The 16781-nt window shown below is 43.4% G+C and overlaps 1 protein-coding gene and 3 non-coding genes across 4 annotated transcripts in view; 2 read left to right on the top strand and 2 right to left on the bottom strand.

The window, feature by feature from the left end:
• Positions 1–16781, top strand: part of LOC144698029 (uncharacterized) — a 45854-nt gene that overhangs the window by 11606 nt on the left and 17467 nt on the right. The gene's annotated exons all lie outside the window — the stretch shown is intronic.
• Positions 1839–1910, bottom strand: trnae-uuc (transfer RNA glutamic acid (anticodon UUC)). The gene has a single exon. It is a non-coding gene; the product is annotated as a tRNA-Glu (tRNA).
• Positions 4903–4984, top strand: trnas-aga (transfer RNA serine (anticodon AGA)). The gene has a single exon. It is a non-coding gene; the product is annotated as a tRNA-Ser (tRNA).
• Positions 15045–15117, bottom strand: trnai-uau (transfer RNA isoleucine (anticodon UAU)). The gene has a single exon. It is a non-coding gene; the product is annotated as a tRNA-Ile (tRNA).

Genomic DNA, 16781 nt, shown 5'->3' with positions numbered 1-16781 from the left:
CCCATCCCTGGAACGCGAGAACCTCCAATCCGGGCCAAACCTCCCAATACACCGAGCACAGACTCAGGAAAACGCAGGTAGATTATATCCCGGTCACTAAACCTCCGAGCAGCATTTACAGAATACCCGAGTGAGTGAGTCACAAATAAAAGTCACACAAACTTTCTAAACTTTTCACTGTAAAATTCCTTCATTTTATTGAAAAGCTGACTGTTGTGAATCTGAAAATGAGCTCGATAGGATTTGTGTTACCAAGTGACTTGTTTTCCATTGTTTGTCCATCAGGTTTGGATTTCAATTTGTGTTGGATGTTGATGCGAATCTGATTTCAAAATGAGGACACAAAGCAGCCAAATATTAAAGGCAGGAGAAAGTGCTGAGGAAAATCGATCACAGTTCTTGGAAGGAGGTGCAGCTAAGAAGTGGAAGATGTGAATGATGTTATTGATGATTGAGGGGAATGCATTGCAACTTTGGGGCATTTGTAGGCCGATTGTGTTCCACACTTTTAAATTCCGACCAAGCTGAGGTATCAGGTAGAAAGCAGCAGGTTTAGCCATGTATGTTGAGATACGAAACAATTCTTTTCCTTCCTGGCTAGCTCAGTCGGTTGAGCGTGTGACTTTTAATGTCGGGTTTGTGGGTTCGATTTCCATGCTGGTGCTGTAATACTTTAACGATCTGAATAAGAGCCGTACGGACTGGAAACATTGGCCCTGTTCATCGCTTCAGCTGCTGATTTTTCCAGCATATTTTGCTTTTGTTTCAGATTTCCATCATTCGCAGTAATTTGCTTTTATCTTTTTACTTTGAAATCTTGCTGCTTAAATAAAACAACAACTAATCACTGCGGCTCCTGTGAAACTTACAAGGCAGACATTCATCACTGAAAGCAACTGACACACATCAAATTCAAAGTACTTTCATGTCGCATCTCTTTCTGCTTCTGTCTCGCCCCCAGCTCCCTCTGCCCGTCCAGCTCCCAAGTCAATTCGCTGCTTGATGCAGACACAGTCGATTCGTAGGAATTGGTAAAACTCGTGGGTAAAGAGACACCTGGATCTCACCTTCCTGGTTCTCCCAGATACTAATTACAGGAATGTGCACAGTGCCGATTATCCACAGTCACTCTCCTCCCAGTTGTTCAGCTGTTTAAATGATTTTCACACTGGCTTTCAATGTGAAGAAAGCAGAGCTGTGATCAGTTGATATTGTTCAGCAGATGTACTGCAGGAAGGTACATGACAGGCCGATGGTAACAGTGTTCTTTGGATGCGGTGAGCTCCAGTGAAGGATTGGCACCATTAATGTGTCGCTCAATTAGTCTCGTGATAAATCTCGTGCTGGAAATTACAAGAAAACTCGCTGAATTTGCTCCGTGTTTTAGTTTCAAAACAGCCGAAAACAAGGTAAGAAAGTACATCTCGCTAGAGTCAGTTATAAAATGGCAGAATGACCCGTGCTGTTGGGAAACATAAAATTATAGAAAGTCACAGCACAGAAAGAGGCCATTCGGCCGGGCGTGCTGCTTTCAAAGAGCAGTAGTGATTGTTTGATCTATCAGGATTGATATTTGTGCCAGTGCAAACAGTAGGCAGCAAAATTCGTTCTTCTCCCACCCATATTTTGCGTCACACCAACATTTCTATAATCAGTGCTTTGCAACCAGCCCTTCTCCTCCTCTTCCTTCATTCCCTCACTCCACTTGAACCAAGTGTGATGTTTTCCAGCTCTTGAGGTGCCCTTAAACCCTCACTCCTCTGATTCTGGTGGGGCTTTTAAACGTTTACAAACAATGAATAATCAACACTCGTTCCAAAAAACGAAATAACTCGACATTCCCTGACCGGGAATCGAACCCGGGCCGCGGCGGTGAAAGCGCCGAATCCTGACCACTAGACCACCAGGGAAGTTGGGCTGATATTTTTCGATTTGGCTTATCTATGCTGCTTTTGCCTATTGTTTTCCAGTTCAGATTTCTTTCACCTCAAAACTGCCTGTTTCGGTTCAAGATAAACGACTTCTTCAGCCAATGAAAACAACGGTTGCTGTGATCTGGAACATGAAATCGACAGTGAGGTGAAATAGCCCCACAAGCTGCACATGCGCAACTTTCAATTTCCAAAACTCGCTGTTGGTCCAATGGAAGCGCCGATTCCCAGTCACTGGACATCAGGGAAACGACCAATAAGGCTTGACATTTGGATTAGGGAGGCAACTTTTGACATTTATTTTTCATTCCCGACCTCCTTCAGAGACAACTTTCTCCGACTAATTGGTCTGTTTAGGTTGAACACAAGCGACTTCTTCACCAATGAGAAAAACAATTGCTGTTAGCTGGAACATGAAATACTTTCCTCCTTTAAGACAGCTGTTATAACCTCCCCCTTTGAACGAGCTTTTAGTCATCTGACCGAATATGTGGCTCAGTTTTACACTTTGTAATATAATGATTCTGGGGAACGCCTTGTGACGTTTCATTAGGTTAAGGCGCTTTATAAATATAAGTTGTTGTTGTAGGATATATATATAGAGAGGGCCACTCTCCTGTTTTATCGTTCACGCTGATACTTTTCTCAGCGACATTTTAACATGAATTCACACAACTAATGTGAATCAAGTTTGCGACGTTAAAAACGTTTTAACCCCCTCAGGGAACTGAACCACATTGACAATCGCAGAGGAGCAGACACAGAGAGATATACACCGAGAGTGACAGAGGCCTAAGGAGAGACACACACCCAGAAAGCAAGGGTGTTATCAACTTGGCTCAGTGTTTGTTCCATTTCCGAAAGCAAATTCCCTGAATGCTGACAAATGAATGGGAATCAGAAAATACGGACGTATTTTGATGGGTTTCCTTCTAATTAACTGATAATTCGTTTGGTTAAAATCAACAATGGTGAAAACTTTAGTCAGCAAGATTCCAACCCTTGTGCTCATGTTTACAAAAATTTAAATTATCGTGATTTCGCTCACACTCATCTAAACAAGCTTGGATAATGCTCTGGTCAGGTTTCAAACCGCAGCTCCATCATATGTGAAGTGAATATGACCCCCACTCGCCTCTATAAACCCTGCGCTGTAAAGATCCCAATGGAGCTGTCTGGATTGTTAAACTGTGACGTCATGCAGCAGCACTTTGGGTCTTTGTTTTGAAGAAATGGAATTCGGCTGTTCTCATTAGGAATGCTGGAGACAGACTGATCAACAATGTCATCATCAAATGGCACAGCGCAGTAAGAGGACCTTCCATCCATCGTGTCTATGTCAGTTTTGTACAAAGAGCTTTATAATTTATGACAATTTCCTTCTCTTTCTCCTTAGCCCTGCACAATTCCCATTTGGAAACTCCATGTTAAGAAAACCAATATTGAAAGCTTCAGCTCGTTCCTCACCTGAGCCAATACGTACTACTTGCTTCAGGCACTGACGTTTGCAGTGAAGGAGAACAAAGCAATATAATTTACAGGCTAGCCTGGATCTTTTTTTATTCATTCACGGGATGTGAGATCCGCTGTCTAGGTCAGCATTTGTTTCCCATCCTTATTTGCCCTTGGGAAGGTGGTCTGCCTTCTTGAACCGTTGCAGTCCATGTGGTGTAGGTACACCAACAGTGCTGTTAGGAAGGGAGTTCCAGGATTTTGACCCAGCAACAGTGAGGGAACGATGATATATTTCCAAGTCAGGATGGTGAGTTACTTGAAGGGGAACTTCCAGGTGGTGGTGTTCCCATGTGTCTTCTGTCCTTGTCCATCTGGCTGGTAATGGTCGTGGGTTTGGACACTGGTGTCTCAGGAGCCTTGGTGAATCCCTGCAGTGCATCTTGTAGAAGGCACACACTGCCGCTACTGTGCGTCAGTGGTGAAGGGAGTGAATGTGGATGTGGTGCCAGTCAAGTGGACTGTTTTGCCCAGCCTCTTCAGTGTTGCAGGGGCTGCCCTTATCCAGGCAAGTGGGGAGAATTCCATCACACTCCTGACTTGTGCCTTGCAGATGGTGGACAGGCTTTGGGGAGTCAGGAGGTGAGTTACACGTTGCACGATTCCTAGTGTCTGACCTGATCTTGTAGTCACAGTGTTTATATGGCCCGTCCAGTTCAGTTCCTGGTCAATGGTAACCCCCAGGATGTTGATAGTGAGGGATTCAGATATGGTAATGCCATTAAACATCAAGAGCGATGGTTGGATTATCTCATGTTGGAGATGGCCATTGCCTGACACTTGTATGGTGCGAATGTTACATGCCGCTTGTCAGCCCAAGCCTGGATATTTCCCACGCCTTGCTGCATTTGGACATGGATTGCTGCAGTATCTGAGGAGTGGGGCATGGCTGAACATTGTGCAATCATCGGCAAACTTCCCCACTGACTGACCTTTAACAACAACTATCATCTTCCTTTGTGCTAGGTATGACTCCAACAAGTGGAGAGTTTCCCCTGATTCCCATTGACTCCAGTTTTGCTAGGGCTCCTTGATGCCACACTTGGTCAAATGCTGCCTTGATGTCAAGGGCTGTCACTCTCACCCCATCTCTGGAGTTCTGCTCTCTTGTCTATGTTTGAACCAAAGCTGTAATGAGGTCAGGAGCTGAGTGGTCCTTACGGAACCCAAAAGGGGCATCAGTGAGCAGGTTATTGCTAAGTCAGTGCCGCTTGATAACACTGTTGATGACCCCTTCCATTACTTTACTGGTGATGGAGAGTAGACTGATGGGGCGGTTATAGGCTGGGGTGGATCATTCTCACTCTTTCATTCCCAGTTTGGTAGAAAGAACGAGGAGAGACATGATAAATTGCAGGGTTTCGGGGAAAAGGTTGACAAGATGGGCAGAAAGACCGCTTTCACTGCTGTAACCATTGTATGAATTCATATAAATAATGCGATAATCAGGGCAACTTCTGTAGTCGTGGCCGAGTGGTTAAGGTGATGTACTAGAAATCCAGTGGGGTTACCCCACGCAGGTTCGAATCCTGCTGACTACGTTTTCCATTACTTCCGATTTTGACCGTGCGAATTAATGATCGATGAATCGAGGAAAAGAGATCCAAACACATCCGTGGTCTCTTATTTCCATTCATTTCTCGGCCTTCTGCAAATCTCCAGTCAGAACTGGAAAAAAAAATTAGCCAATTTGGTGACATGATTTCATTCTGGCATGTGTCTCTCCTTAGGCCCGTCAGTCTCGGTGTATACCTGTTTGTGTTCCTCTGTGTGGGTCAATGTGGTTCAGTTCCCTTAGGAGGTGAAAACATTTTTATGAACACAAATTGTATTCACATTAGCTATGCAAATTCACATTACAATGTTATAGTGAAAAATATCAGGATGAAAGGTGCAAGAGGAGTTTGTCTCTTTCTATATATGGACTACAACAACAAATTATATTTATAAAGCTCCTTTTACCTAATGAAACGTCACAAGGCGTTCCCCAGGAGCATTATATAACAAAGTGTGACACCGAGCCACATACTCGGTCAGATGACTAAAAGCTCGGTCAAAGGGGGAGGCTCTAAGAACTGTCTTAAAGGAGGAAAGTATCGATTTCATGTTCCAGCGAACAGCAATGGTTCTTTCATTGGCTGAATACGTCACTTGTATTCAACCGACATAGACCATTTGGTCAAAGAAACTTGTCCTTGGTGAAGTTTGTAAAAGTAAACTCCACTACAATTTGGCGGCCTATAAACAGCGCCCACCAATGTTTGCTGCCTCTCGCTGTTTCTTAGCTCCACCCAAACTGATTCTACATCTTGATCCTTCAATCTAAGATCCTCTTTCACTAATGTACTGATCTCGTTCCTTGTTTACAGCGCGACCCCGCCTCGTTTTCCTTTTTGCCCATTCTTCCTAAATGACGAATATTTTTGAATATTCAGATCAACCAATCACACTGCTCTTTGAAAGCAGCACACAGGGCCGAATGGCCTCTTTCTTTGCTGTAACTTTCTGTCATTTTATGTTTTCTAACACCACGGTTAAGATGAACTTTCTTATCTTCCATGTGATGCTTTGAATTCAAGACAATTAGCAAATTCAGCGAGTTTTCTTATCATTTTGAGCACAGAATTTGGAACTGGACTCGTTGAACGACATTTAAATGGTCTCAATCGTAAGAAGCAGCTCACTGACTCCAAACAGGCACCGTGAGCGTCAGCCTGTTGTGTGCATTCTTGCTGTACATCTTCTGAGCTATAAGCTAATCACAGCTCCACTTTCTGCACATTGAATGACAGTGTGAAAATAAGCACAATTTCAAATCTTAACTATGCATATTAGTGATTTTCTTTGTGTGCCAATGTGGTTCAGTTTCCCACTTTCACCAACCAAACATTATCCACGTTAGTTCTCTGACTTCATATCAGCAAAAAAAAAAGCAGTTAACAGGACATTTCTCTCTTTATTTTGAGTGGAGACTGTTCAGCAACTAAACTTCTGGATGTTACAAAGCAGAGGATGATTGAAGTTTTCACATGATCTCATTAAGTAGCTGAGAATGCTCGAGGGGCCGAATGGCTAATTCCTGATCATTTTTTTAATATTCTAATTCAGTGTCAATGTTGGTGAAGACAATGTTTGTGTCTAATCTGAATGTGGTAGTGAGGCCGAGCGAGCTCAGCCGCTGGTTCAGGTTTCGATCTCTCTGGTGATTTGGGTTTTACTCCCACTGCTGCCAAACTTTCTGGTGGTTTGTTATTTGAGGCGCTTCCCAAAAACTCTCCGTGCGGTGAAGGAGCAGCTGAGCTGTGCCGTGTTGTATTTCAGTTGGAAGAATAAGGAGAGACAGTGTAAATCCCAGGGTGACTGGGAAAAGGTGGGGCAATGGCACGGACTGGAAGACCTTCTTTCACTGGAACTCGCTGTTTTCATTCTATTATTTTAAACCAACAACATGCAGCCTTTACCCAGTTGTCCTGGCCGAGTGTTTGAGGCGTTTTTCCACGTGGTTCCAATCCTGCCAACTCCCCTTCTTCTCATTCCTGATTGACACAAACTGTCAGCAGAATAAATTATCAGTCAAATGAAAAAGAAAACCACCCAAACACCCCCGTGTTTCTGGCTTCAGTTCATCTGCAAACATTCACTACATTTGGAGTCTGAAATGGAACAATAATTGGCCAAGTTGGTGACATCCTTGCTTTCTGGGTGTTTGTCTCCCCTTCGGCCTCTGTCACTCTCGGTGTATGTGTCGGTGTGTGTTTCTCTGTGTGTGTCAATGCGGTTCAGTTCCCCGAGGGGATGGACACATATTCACCATCACAAACTTGATTAACATTGGTTGTGCAACTTCATATTAAAATGGCAAAGAGAAAAATATCAGGATGAACGATGCAAGTGGAGTTTACAATGTTTGAAAGGAGGTGCAGCAAAGAAGCGGAAGATGTGAATGATGTTATTGATGATTGAGAGGAATGCATTATTACCTTGTGGATTTTGTAGGTCGATTACCTTCCACAGCTGAAATTCAGAACAAGCTGAGACTCCAGGAGGAAACCTCCCTGAATTTTCACATAGGAAATAATGCGCGTGCATGCCCGGCTCGGCTGTGACAGAGACAGGGCGGGCAGAAGACCCTCTTTGTCTGCTGTAACCATTCTATGAATTCATATAAATAATACAGGCTTACTGCCAAGATCTGTAGTCGTGGCCGAATGGTTAAGGCGATGCACTTCAAATCTATTGGGGTTACCCCGCGCAGGTTCAAATCCTGCCGTCTATGTTTTCCATTATTTCTGATTTCAACCATTGATCTCAGAAACAGTAAATGGAATCGACATTTTCACAACACCTGCAGTAGCAAAGTTTGACCAGTGGATGGCAGTGAAACCGTGATTGCTCACATCACATGAAGCAGGCGCTGTCTCAATTATTACTGCATTTGGCACTGTCTCTGTTCATGTTAAATTAGACGCCGTTTCTGTTTCTATTGCACTAGGACATGTCTCTGATCATATTAGAGAAGGTCATCTCTCAGTTGTTTCTGTAATTGGCTCAATCTCAGTTGTTTATGTACTGGGCTAGGGCCACAATACAGTTGGCACTATCTCAGTCATGACTGCACTGAAGCAGGTCTCGACTAGAGTTACAATAGGCCATGCCCCAGTTGGCACTGCACTAGAGCTTGTCTCTGGTTATAGAAAACTAGAACATGTTTTTATTTGCATTTCACAAGACTCTGTCTCAGCTATTACTCCAGGAGAACCTGCCACGTGTCTATCAAACTGGACCCTGTCTCAGTTAATGCTGCACCAATACATGCCTCCATTCATATCACACAATTCCCTGTTTCTGTTGTTATTGTCCTTTATCATGACTTTGTTATTTCTGGACTTGTTCATGTCTCTGTTCTTATTGATCTTGTACATTTGCTGGTATTTACTTCACCAGGCACTGCGTCAGCTGATATTAAAAAGAGCCCTGAATTATGTGAAGCTCCACTAGACCCTGTATCAGTTTTCTTCAATTGGATCCGGTCTGTGTTATTACTACGCTAGGCAGGTTCGTATTACACAAGATCCTGTCTCAATTATTACTGCACTTGGCACTGCCTGACTTATGTTTCACTAGGTCGGGGCCCTGCTTATAACGCACTCAATCATGTCCGCACTTATATTCCGCTATTTCAGAACAAGTTACACGAGACTCTGTATCACACTCGAGCTTGTCTGTCTTTTTAATTAAGATGGATCCTGTCTTTGCAGAGACTTTGTCTTTGTACCTCTGTCTCTGCTTCTATTCCACTCTCCCTTTCCCTGTTTTTACTCCACGAGATCAGATCTGTCTCTCTTACACTGGCGGCAGTCTCCGTTATTACGACTTAGACTCTCTCTGGGAAGCAATTACCCTGAGCCCTGTGCCTGTAATAACTGCCCTATTTCACTTGATGTTGATCCAGGCCCTGTATCAGTAAATATTGCACTCGCCCCGTCTCCACTATTACAGCAGTAGAGCCTGTCTATATTAATATAGCACTGGTCCTTGTCCCTGTTATTCGTGCACTAGGTCACGTCTTTGCTTAAGTAACATTAGATGCTTTCTCTATTATTACTGCACTGGTAATGTCTCTGCTTAAATTGCACCAGGCCCTGTCTCAGTAATTACCACACCAGGCTCTGTCTCTGTTGTTGCTGCACTATTCTATGTTTCTATAAGGTGGACGTTGAGTTGCAAATGGGCCTCTGACTTTGGCCTAAAACTTCAGATTTCTCATTGTCTGTTTGTTCTGCGCAGCTCCAGATATTCATTTTCATTACAGCCAACAGTGTTACATATGAGACATCGCCTGTTCTGTGTGTCTATATGAAAAGAAATCATGTTGCACAATTCCACAAAGATAAAAGATTTATCCTCACCAGAATGTTTCATTTTATTTTATTTTCTCTTATTCAAACTGTAACTACAGATCGTCTAATAACGTAAATATTCATTGGTAGTATATTCTGTTGTGTGCTCTTGTTTAGAAATTCCTGTCATACCAACCATTTCTTTGCTAAGACCATACTCACTGAATGTCTGTCATCTCTCTACCTGAGCGTCTAACTCACTGAAACTTATTGTTCTCTCTCTCAGATAAAAGCAAAATACTGCGGATGCTGGAAATCTGAAACAAAAACAAAAATACCTGAAAAAACTCAGGTCTGACAACATCTGTGGAGAGGAATAGAGTTGACGTTTCGAGTCCGTATGACTCTTCATCAGAACTAAGGAAATGGAGAAATGCGGTGAAATATAAGCTGGTAGTCGAGGGTGAGACAGGTAGAGCTGGATAAAGGGCCAGTGATGGAGGCAAAGAAGAGTTGTCATAGACAAAAGGACAAAGGGGTGTTGATGGTGGTGATATTGTCTAAGGAATGTGCTAATGGGGACATTAAGAGTAGCAAGCAGGACAAGCTAGTGACAGATGGCCCTAGTGGGTGTGGGGTAGGGGAAAGGGATCGAAATGGGTTAAAATGTGGAGATAAAACAATAGATCGAAATAAATTTTAAAATAGGTATGAAAAGAAAAAATACATTTAAAAATATATATATAAATTATTGGAAAAAGGGGGATCGGAAAGGGGGTGGGGATGGAGGAAAGAGTTCATGATCTAAAATTGTTGAACTCAATATTAAGTCTGGAAGGCTGTAAAGTCGGAAGATGAGGTGCTGTTTCTCCAGTTTGCGTTGAGCTTTACTGGGACATTGCAGCAGGCCAAGGACGGACACGTGGGCATTCTCTGCGTCAGTGTGTGTGTGTGTGTATACATTTGCATATGTGAGTGTGCGCCTGTGTGTGTGTCGGTGGTGTGTGTGTGTCAGTGTGTGTGGTGTGTGTCTCTGTGTATCTTCGTGTGTATATGTGTGTGTGTGTGTCTGTGTCGGTGTGTGCGTGTCTGTGTGTTTTGTATCTGTTCGTGTGTCTGTGTGTGTTTCTGTATGTGTCCGCGTGTTTGTGTGTGTGTGTGTGTGTGTGTCTTTGTGTGCTTCTCTGTCTGTGTATGAGCGTGTGTTTCTGTGTGTTTATGCGTATTTGCGTGTGTTTGTGTGTGTGTGTCTTTGTGCATGTATGCATGTATGTCTGTGTGCACCTGTGTACGTCTGTGTCTTTGTATGTGTGTGTGCCTGTGTGCATGTTTGTCTGTATGTATGTATTGGTGTGTGCCTGTTTATGTGTGCGCATGTGCGTCTGTGTGTGTCTGCCTCTTTGTGTGTGTGTGTGTGTGTGTGTGTTTGTGTGTGAGACACGTCATATTGTTTGCAATTGAATTTCACAATGATCTTCATCATCCTTGCATTCATGAAAGATGACGGACATGCAACAAACGAATCTATTCAGATGGGTTGTCTCCAGGTGCTGCACAGTTTCTGATGGCTGAGCTTAATCCTTGAGGGGCAGTTTCTGTCACAGGTGACTCACGTGAAGCTACAAATGATGTTCTGGGTTGTTGTTTCCAGTCTTGCCGTCTGTTGCCAAGCCGCTGTAGCCATTGAGATGCACAGCAGTCCACAGGAAGTATCGCCATCTTCCTCCGTCATCATCTAGTGAAATTCATGTAAGATAATCGCTAATTAGGGCCTCCAAGTCACGCTTGTGAGTGTCATACAAGCAGAGCTTTGGGCGTCTCACTGTCCGCCTGGCCCTTAGCAATGTGGCCACCTTCCATCCTGTAAACAGGCCCGAGCCATCCAACCTCCCTCTGTTTGCTGAGCCTAACAGACTTGGGAGCTCTGTCTTTGTGAGGACTGCCGCTTCCTGATTGTGTCCCGACAGGAGATACCCAATAACCACCGCACACAGTGCAGATGGAAGTTGCAGAGTTTCTTTCCATGATTGGTGTAAGTCCTCCTTGTTTCACAGCCAGACAAGGTACTGAGGACACAGCCCAAATACACCATCAGCTTGGCCCCAAGGGTCAGCTTGATGTTAATTCATGTACGTTTCATGAGCCAGGTGATATCTGTTTACCCCGTGTGTGTATCAGGAACTGCATCAAGGAGCAGACTGTCTGTCACTGTGGAACTTGGGGAGCAGTATTAACCAACCACTTCCAGCCGGGTGTTATCTAGTGTGATCAGTGGTGGAAGTGCAACACCTTTCCCTTTAAACATGGTTTTCTAGAAATTTTTCGTCAAATAGAACAAGTTACAAGCATGGGAGAGATGGTAAATGAGTCGCTGTTGGTTTTGCACATTTCTTGTGCACCCCAGTGCGGGGGGTAGGGGTGCGCTTATGCTCTGTCGTTGTCGGCCTATTTCATTGAAAAACGCGCTATTAATTCCAGAATCTACGATCCAAATGTGGTTCCACATGTTGTAGCTCCAGTAAAACCTCTGCTCCAGGTGAGGTTCGAACTCACAACCTCAGAATAGCCGCTGACTGCACTGCTATATAAGTACCGCGCACTAACCAATTGCACCACTGGCGTGCTCACACGGCTCCCCATTTGACCTAGTTACATTTTTCAAGGATCACTGGGGTCAGACATGATTCCTTGATGGTAGATTAGTCAATGTGATCTCAATAAATTTTAATGATATTACATGAACTGCAATATATTTTGAATGAAATAAAATGCCGACAATGGGTCAGGGAAACTTTGTTAATTTTCACACACTGAGCATGGACACTGCCGGAGCTCCTGCGCCTTTTTCAATATTGTTTTCCTTAACTCCGAGTTTTCAAAAAGGAATTGGACAAATATTTGAAATGGAGAAGCTGCTGGGTTATGAAGAAAGAGAAAGATTTTGGGACTAACTGGGCAGCTCTTTGTAAAAACCTGGCGAGGGCACGATGGGTCCTAATGAGCTGTGAACTTTTACGATTCCATTTCTCGATCAATTTCTCTTCAGCATTCCTAAATATCCCAGCCCAATCCTATTTCTGCAAAGCATAATCCAGAACTACCGCATCACGACACAGTTTGAAATTCTATACACGTCCCTCTGGCTAACTCGCTGTGCGGGGTTTCTGTTGTGTCAGCCATGATCTTATTGAATGGCGGAGCAGCATCAAAAAGCTGAATGGCCGCAGATCCTCTGACCCGGGCTGAATGGCCTCAAGATTGTTACCTTGGCTCTGATTTTATGGAACTGTGAGGGGCTCGAGCGACAAAATGGTCTGTTCCTGCTGCTGTTTGTTATGTTCTTATTCAGCACCAATACCACTCAAGGCAACGGTTACTATCATATTGCCAGCAGTAGTGTGTTTGAGTGGTCCAAGGCGCTGGATTTAAACTGCAGCCTCGATCGAGTCGTGGATTTGAATCTCATCACTGCCAAAGTTTCAGTTGGTTTGTCCTTTCAAGACGTTTCATCAAATCCCTTAGGATAAGCTCGGGGCATTTGACACATGACGTGGTTCGTCTTGCTTGGAAGAACAAGGGAGGATGTAGGAATTGCAGGATGAGTGGGAATTGGTGGGGCTGAATGCTCTCAGTCTCTGCTGTAACCATTCCATTGTTTTACATGAATAACATTTACACCACAGTACGGTCTCCAGTCATGGCTGAGTGATTAAGGCGACGGATTGGAGCTCCACTGGGATCTGCCCCCACAGGTTCGCGTCCTGCCGATGCACTGCTCAGTGTTCTGTCCTTTTGGAGCCTCCAGGATTAGTTATTGGCTAAATGGAGTCAGAACCTTCCAAACGCTCCCGTCTGTTTTTCCTGTTTCACTTCTGTGATCCTTCTTTCCTGTTCATCTATAAGCATTCACAGAATCTGCAGTCAGAAATGAAATAAATCTGAGTTAAATTGGTGACATCCTTGCTTTCTGAGAGTTTGCCTCTCCTCAGAGACAAAACCTAGCCCTCTGTCACTCTCGGTGTTCATGTGTGTGTGTCAATGTGGTTCAGTTCCCCGAGGGGTGAACACATTTTTACCATCGCAAAACTTTCTTCACTTGTATTATATATCTTCATGGTAAATGGTACAGAGAATAACAACAGGTGTAAAAGTTGCAAGAGGAGATTGACGCTTTCTGTGTTTATTTAAGTGGAGGCTGCTTATTGATTCAGTGTCCATACGCTACACAGCGGAGGAAGATTTAAATTTTCACTGAGCAACATTTGAACAGACAGTGGATTCACTCGATGTGATGGTGTGTTCCAGTTCGGTATATGCAATCAGAGAATCAATTTCTATTCGTTGCTTTGAACCCAATCTTTCTAATAGGTTGGATGTTATGCACATGTTTCCCCCATTTTCTCGCTTTATTTGAAATGAATATTCATAAATCTATTTGCGTGGGAACTAACTGATTAACAGCAGAAGTGGCAAAGTTTGGACAAGATTTCCTTCAAGCCAAAGGGCACAAAGCAGAACTACGTCAGTGATATAAGTAGAAGCAGGAAGAGAGGGAATCTATTTGACCCGACGTGGTTTCAAACCATTAAACCTTCAGTTGGAAGCTAATTTCGTTCAAAAAGTATGCTATAAAAACACCCCAATGGTTCAGATTCGGTCATTTCACCTCCTGGCTTCCATTCCCTGTCTCGATGTTGTGCAAAATGTCGTAACCAGCATCCAATTTATGGTTTGGAAAAGAGTAATATTAAACTTGAAACCTTCATTCTGTTTCTCCTTTCACATTTGCTGTCAGGCCTGCTGAGAAATTCCAGCACTTTCTGTTTTTATTATAACATGAATTACTGTCTTATCATGCACATGATCACAAGAAATAGGAGCAGGAGTAGACAACATGGCCCATCGAACCTGCTCCATCATTCAGTTCAATCATGGCTGATCTTGGGCTTCAACTTCATTATCCTGCCCGTTCCCCATATCCTTTAATTCCCCGAGAGAGCAGAAACCTGTCCATCCCAGCCTTAAATGTATTCAATGATGGAGCATCCACAACTCTCTGGGTAGAGAATTCAAAGATTCACAACCCTTTAGGTGAAGTAATTACTCCTCATCTCAGCCCTAAATTATCGGCCCTTTACCCCGAGACTGTGCCCCAGTGTTTTAGACTCCCTGACCAGTGGAAACAATCTCTGTGTCCACCCGATCAAGCCCCCTCAGAATTTTGTAGGTTTCAATGAGATTGCCTTTCATTCTTCTAAGCTCCAGAGAATAGAAGCCCAATTTATTCAGCCTCTCATCATAGGACAACCATTTCATCCCAGAGACCAATTTAGTGAACCTTCTCTGTACCGTCTCCACTGACAGTATATCCTTTTATAAATGTGGATATGAAAACAGCACACGGGATTCTCGATGCCGTCTCACCAAAACCCTTCGTTAAAGACTTCTTTATTCTTGCTCTCCAATCCCCTTGTAATAAAGGCCAATATGCCATTGGGCTTCGTAACTTCTTGCTGCCCCTGCATGCTAACTTTCTATATTTCTTGTACAAGCACACTCTTTGAACATCAGCACATTCACTTTCTCACATTTTAAAAGCATTCTGCTGTTCTAATGTTTACAACAAAGTGAACATATTCGCACCTGCCTACATTATATTCCAGCTGCCATCTTGTTGCCCACTCAAATCACTTTGCGATATCTTTTTGCAGTGCTCTCCTCTAAGGTTACCTTGCCACCAAGTTTCATAAATCTTAGCTACAGGCCCCAGTGAGAATTGAACTCACGACCACTGCTTTATAAGACCAGTGCTCGAACCACTGAGCTATGGAGCCACTTGCTGCGTCATACCGACAGTAAACCTCCTAGTGGAACGAGGAACAGGACAAAGTTCTGCATGGATGATATTTGATAGACCTGGAAATGTCTAAGATGGAGAACAGAGAATTAAAAGATGCGAAATGAAAACGGCAGAATTTGATGTGTGTCAGTTGCTTTCAGTGATGAATGTCTGCCGTGGTAATGTGGTAATGATTTTACTGCCACATGTTTACACTGACACAAATATCACTCCTGACCAATCAATCGCAACTGCTCTTTGAAAGCAGCACGCCAGGCCGAATGGCCTTTTTCTTTGCTGTAACTGTCTATAATTTTATGTCTCCCAGCATCATTTCCCAGTCATTCCGACATTTTATTACATTCTATGGGAACGTACTTTCTTACATCCTCGCTTTTGAAGTCAAGGCACTGAGCAAACTCAAAGTTTTTCTTTAATTCCAGCACAGGGTTTGGGACCAGACCAGTTGAACGACACTTTATTGGTGCCAACCCTTCACTGCAGCTCACCCCTTAAAAACAGTGGCTGTCATTGCCCGAAGATGTCGTTTATGATAAAATTCTGTAGCAGAAACTTATCTCTGGTGAAAGTATCTGAAAAAGGGCAAATGCAGCGTAGATAAAGCATGTTGCAAGAGTTATAGACAGCTTTCCTCTTAATTTAGAGGTGAGGATTCGGCCCTTTCACTGTGGACTCGATTCCCGGCCAGGAGATGAAGGTTTATTGATCTGATACAAACTGTTAAAACAGGCCTGATTTACTTATTGATTGAAAACCGAAAGACACAACAGCTCCGCCCGAATCAGTGGAGTGAGAGTTGAAGTTTCACATCAGAGCTGCAAATGTCACACGTGGAACAGCTTCGAGAAGAAATCCAGTTCCTAATGTCCGAGAGATATCAGTTTGGACTTCTTGCATTTACACATTCATTCTCTCGATGTGTCCATTGACTTAACCACTCGGCCACATGGACTCGGTGTCTGTCTGTTTAAATGTTGCTCAGTGAAAATTTCAATCACCCTCCTCTTTGTAGCGTGCAGACACTTAGTAGCTGAATAGTCTCCACCCAAAAATGCAGAAACAAAATTCCTCTTGAACCTTTTAAACCTGTTTTTATTTTCTCTCTACGATTTTAATATGAAGCCAAAAAACTAAGGTGAATAAAGTGTGGATGGTGAAAATGAGGAACTGAAGCACATTGACACACACAGCGGAACACACACTGACATGCACACCAAGAGTGAAAGAGGCCTAAGGAGAGACAAACACCGAGAAAGAAAGGATGTCACCAAACCGGCTCAGTTTTGTTCCATTTCTGTCTGCAGATTTCGTAAATCCTTGCAGATGAATGGAAATATGAAAGTGCGGGAGTTTTTGTTTGATTCTATTTAATCGATAACTAATCCTGTTGGCACCTGGTTAAAATCAGGAACAACGAGAACCGCAGTCAGCAAACCAACATTGGGAAAACCCCGATGGATGTCAGAAACATCGTCCTCAACTCTCGTCCACTACTAATAGCAATTCCTTGGCTAAAACATGTTCATATTAAACCAGAGGCGGCTATAAAGTAAGTCTTTCGGCCTGTCTTATCTGTGCTGGCTCTCAGGAAGAGTAACTAAACCAATTCCACACACCCGCCTTTCCTCCACACCAATT

This window comes from Cetorhinus maximus, chromosome 23, assembly GCF_964194155.1.
Source record: "Cetorhinus maximus chromosome 23, sCetMax3.hap1.1, whole genome shotgun sequence".
NCBI classification, from domain to species: domain Eukaryota; kingdom Metazoa; phylum Chordata; class Chondrichthyes; order Lamniformes; family Cetorhinidae; genus Cetorhinus; species Cetorhinus maximus.
Note: the sequence above shows the minus strand (reverse complement) of the source record. Positions and strands in the feature narration are given on the sequence as shown.